Source organism: Oryctolagus cuniculus, chromosome 4, assembly GCF_964237555.1.
Source record: "Oryctolagus cuniculus chromosome 4, mOryCun1.1, whole genome shotgun sequence".
Classification (NCBI taxonomy): Eukaryota; Metazoa; Chordata; class Mammalia; order Lagomorpha; family Leporidae; genus Oryctolagus; species Oryctolagus cuniculus.
Window position 1 is genome coordinate 97,747,191 of NC_091435.1, and position 5,393 is coordinate 97,752,583.

Sequence of the window (5,393 nt, forward strand, 5' to 3'; positions counted from 1 at the left end):
GGCTCAGCTGAGGACTGGGAATGGCCCCGAGGCAGGTGGGCCAAGATGGGCCACAGGGAGGGGTATCCCAGGCCACAGGAGCAGAATAGACACAAAGCAGCCCAGGCACGTGCCAGCAGCACAGGTGTATACCTGCGGCACAGGTGCCTAGTGGTGAAACAGGCACATGTCAGCAGCAGCACTTGTGTGTGCCAGCAGAGGTGTGTGTGGAGCAAGAGAAGGTGGTGTTGAGCCGGCGCCGTGGCTCAATAGGCTAATCCTCCACCTTGCGGCGCCGGCACACCGGGTTCTAGTCCCGGTCGGGGCGCCGGATTCTGTCCCGGTTGCCCCTCTTCCAGGTCAGCTCTCTGCTATGGCCAGGGAGTGCAGTGGAGGATGGCCCAGGTGCTTGGGCCCTGCACCCCATGGGAGACCAGGAAAAGCACCTGGATCCTGGCTCCTGCCATCGGATCAGCGCGGTGCGCCAGCTGCAGCGGCGGCCATTGGAGGGTGAACCAACGGCAAAGGAAGACCTTTCTCTCTCTGTCTCTCTCTCTCACTGTCCACTCTGCCTATCAAAAATTTAAAAAAAAAAAAAAAAGAGAGAAGGTGGTGTAAATGAGAGACGCCTTCTGACGATGAAGACAAGCAGGGTAGAGCCAGAAAGAGATCCTTGGAGGTTTAGGAGCTTGGGTGTATCCAGAAGGAAATTTTCAAACATTATAGACAGGAAGACACATGGGAACAAATTACACCCTAGAGGGGAGAGCATTATGATGCAGAATGTCCACGCTCCAGGCCACGGCTGGAATTGCAAGTGGAGATGATGGCGATAAGAAGTAGGCTAGAGTCCAGGCTCTGCAGAGAGAATAAAGGGATGTGGTAGTTGCCGGAGAGTGGTTAAGAAGGAGGCTAAGAAGACTTTCAGATTTCTACATCGTGAGGGCTGTTTCCTTGACTGAATGGGGGCTTCAGGGACTGAGACTGGAAATACCACCCGGAAGGTGGCAGACACACAAGGAAGGCATGTTCCTCCCATATGGGATGCCGGCACTGCAGGTGGCAACTTTACCCACTACGCCACGGCACCAGACCCATGCTTAGCTATTTTTTAAAAAGGTATAGCAGGTATAACTCAACACTGAGACAAGAAATATCTCTGCAATATATTGAATACAAAAAAAAAAAAACAGACATACGGAGAAACACCACCTGGGAAACCCAATTTCTGTTCACTAACACACTGCACACTCATATTATGAGTGGGTGTTGGAGGGGGCACGCAAAGAAGTGGAAACATCCACCACAAACTGCCAACATCTCGGCAATGGGGGTAGAATTATAGAGAGAAGTTCGGGTATACGATAAAGGCAACTCTCATATTTGTATTCAAATACTCTTTTTTCAGCTCTGTTTCTTTTACAGTAAGCATGTCCTCATGCCATGTGTACGTGTTTTTTTTTTTTTTTAATCAGGACTATGTGATATGCAAAGGGAGAGTTTATTCAGCAAATACTCATTCAAGTTTTCTTGTGCTTTAAGTACCAACTGGACACGGGAGATGCAGCTGTGAGCACTATTGCGGTGCATCCCTCACAGAGCTCATGGTCCAGAGCTAATGCAAACCATTGAACCTGTGATTATACCAAGGAAAGAAAACAGATCGCTCAATAGTAAGCACTAGATATTAAATGGGCCACATAAGAAGTCTAAAAGGGATTGGAGTTTTGGTACAATTGCTTAAGCAATTAGTGCAGGAGTGTATATCAGAGCACCGGTTCAAGTCCCAGCTACTCCATTTCCAATCCAGCTAATAGGCCTGGGAAGACAGTGGAAGGTGGCCCAATTACTTGAGCCCCTGCTACCCATGTGGGAGACCAGGATGGATTTCCTGGCTCCTGGCTTCTGCCTAGCCCAGACCTGGCTATTGAGGCCACTGGGGCAGGAACCAACAGAGGGAAGATTCTCATTCTCTCTCTCTCTCTCACTCTCACTCTCACTCTCACTCTCGCTCTCTCCCCCACTCTACTCTGTTGCTTTGCCTTTCAAATAAATAAACAATTTTTTTAAAAAGTCTAGGAGAAATCAATGATGGCTTCCTGGAGGGGGTGCCACTTAAATTAAGATGCAGAAGATCAGCGCCAAGCCTTCAAGCTGGGGAACAGTAGGGTCCGGTTAGGACCTCATGGGAGCAAGAGAATGAGATAAAGCTGGAGGTTTAAGCAGTCGAGGATGTGAAAGGGCATGAGCATGCCTCGCCATGGCATTTTTCTCTTTCCCACTGAGAACTGTTGCCAGATTTTAAGTAGGAAATAAAATCCTCAGATCTGCCTTCCAGAAAGATTGCTGTCAACAGCTGTTCTCAAACGCGTACCCAGACACATGGGTGGAATCAGCTAGAGAGACAGGGCTGGAAAAGACTTGAGATCCCAAGTTAGGGAAGGAGAGGGCAGAAGAGTGAATTTGGCTACGACAGACCTGTGGTGTTGACTCAGGCAGGGGATGCTAGTGACCAAGGTGGAAAGCACACAGCTGGCTGTCTGGAGGAGCCCAGAAATGGATAACTGGTGAGCTCAGATCACCAAATTAACTATTCAGGGAGTGGGAGGGAGGTCCTAGGAGTGAAATCCCTTCAGCACACAGAGGATGAGTAAGGCCAGCGCAGAGGAGTGAATTAGGCTCCGGGGGCAGGTGGCGTTTGAAATGGGTGGGGAAGGATGCAGAAACCGTGGAAAGGAGAAAACAGACCATAGCATCTTGTGTTACAGGGAACTGTAGGGACGCAGACACAAAGGCAGAAAAATCCAGAAAGTAACCGCATGCAGCTAGAGGACATGGCGCCTGGGAACCAAGCATGGAAGGGTGAGTTGGGAGTATGTACTGATGCCAGCAGCTAAGGGAAATGATACATGTGCCACCTGCTGTCTTCCTCAGCACTGGGCACCACACGTGTGTGCTTCCTCACCTATCGTCTGAATCCTCACGGTGAGCAAATAACCTTGCCAGTCTCCTCTTCCTGCATCTTTTTTTTTTTTTTTTAAGATTGATTTATTTATTTGAAAGTCAGAGTTACACAGAGAGGAGAGACAGAGAGAGACAGAGGTCTTCCATCCGCTGGCTCACTCCCCAAATGGCCACAATGGCGGGAGCTGCACCGATTCGAAGCCAGGAGCTGCTTCCGGGTTTCCCATGTGGGTGCAGGGGCCCAAGGCCTTGGGCCATCTTCCACTGCTTTCCCAGGCCACAGCAGAAAGCTGGATGGGAAGAGGAGCAGCCTGGACTCGAACCGGCGCCCATATGGGATGCTGGCACTGCAGGCATTTACCCCCTATGCAACATGCCCCAGACCTTGCCAGTGTGCCTTGCCACCATTCCTCAAAGCCTTCTTCAGTATTTGGCATTGAATGAATAAAGGAACAAGTAAAGCCGGCGCCGTGGCTCAATAGGCTAATCCTCCACCTTGCGGCGCCGGCACACCGGGTTCTAGTCCCGGTTGGGGCGCCGGATTCTGTCCCGGTTGCCCCTCTTCCAGGCCAGCTCTCTGCTATGGCCAGGGAGTGCAGTGGAGGATGGCCCAAGTGCTTGGGCCCTGCACCCCATGGGAGACCAGGAAAAGCTCCTGGCTCCTGCCAGGATCAGCGCGGTGCGCCGGCTGCAGCGGCGGCCATTGGAGGGTGAACCAGCGGCAAAGGAAGACCTTTCTCTCTCTGTCTCTCTCTCTCACTGTCCACTCTGCCTGTCAAAAAAAAAAAAAAAGGAACAAGTAAGTGAATGAGTAAATGAATGAGTTAAATGAAAACATAAATCGAGGCCGGTGTTCTGGCGTAGCAGGTGAAGCTGCCACCTGCAGTGCCAGCATCCCATATGGGCGCCAGCTGCTCCACTTTCTATCCAGGCCTAGGAAAGCAGTAGAAGATGGCCCAAGTCCTTGGGCCCCTGCACCTATGTGGGAGACCTGGAAGAAGCTCCTGGCTCCTGGCTTCGGATCAGCGCAGCTCTGACCATTGCGGCCAATTGGGGAGTGAACCAGCGGATGGAAGACCTCTGTCTCTCTCTCTCTGCCTCTCCTCTCTGTGTAACTCCGACTTTCAAATAAATAAATCAATCTTAAAAAAAAAAAAAGAAAACATAAATCAAATCATACAGTAGATGGCACAAAAATAGTATTTGATAAATGAGAATTTTTCACTTTAATAATAATTATTATCAATAAATATTAGCGAAAATTAGAAGAATAATACCTGACAAGTTGGGAGGATTGCCCAGTTATATGGCTAAATTATATTGTTTTAAATATATCTTTACTCCTCAAAGGTCGTCGACTATAGCATTAACTTAGAATCTTCAGTGAGGTGTCCCAAGCCCCTCATTCTCTCATTCCAGCCTATCCTTTAAGGTCAAGGTTCATTCACTGCAGGATGTTCTTCCCTTTTTTCTACCCCCAGGGACTCAACTTTTTCAGTCCCAGTTCTTGGGTGGCAAACTCAAATGCCTTGAGTTGCCGGGGGGGGGGGGGGGGGGGGGTAGATAATTAACATAAAGATGTTAAATAAATGATAATGACAATATCCAGTATTTAGCCCATCCCCTAGACCTATGCTAAGCAAATCACTTGTTAACCACCCACAAGGTAGGTATTATTCTCCCTCCACCCAAACCCTCCTCCCCTCCATAATTTACCCAAGGTCTGAGATCTTGGAATCTCAAACTTGAACTTGACCCCCCCATCCCCATCCGGGTCTGTGATTATCCCTCTGCCACTTTCTTCGTTATCATGAGTAGGGCTCCGGTGCCAAATCCAAAATTATGGATTTTCTTCTAAAGGCATCTTGGGCCGGGCCTCCCTGAGGGACGAGGCGGAGCCTGACTCTCTTCGGGGACTCACTCACCGCGGTCACACGGCTCTGGAGTGCAGGGAGCATTTGGGGTAACTGGCGAGTTAAACTGGGAAGCTAATTAGAAGCAGATCCCAGCAAATTGTCCTTTACTTGGGAAGAAACGGAGACTCAAAGGAGGTCTGAGCAGCGACGTGACGCGGCCGGTTCATTCCTCATTCTGCGAAAGCTCTTGGCCCACACCCACCCAGCAACACGGTGGCGGCATAAATGGAAACGCTCCCTCTTCCTCGAGTTTCCCTTCTACCAAGGAAGGCAAGCGCGCGGAGAGATTTAGTCACACAGTGAGGCAGAACCCGACAAGAGCAAAACCAGCTCCACAGAAAAAATCCCAAATGCTCCCAGCAGGACCCGGACGGTGCAAGGCTGGGGGTGGGGGCCGGCCCAAAGGAACAGCAGGCCACCCAGCTCTTTTCTCGGCCAGGAAATACTGGTGGAGGGCTATTGAGGCCTTAATCGCTCCTGGCCTACAAATCTGCATTCTCATTCACATTAACTTTTTCAAGGCACTAGAAATCA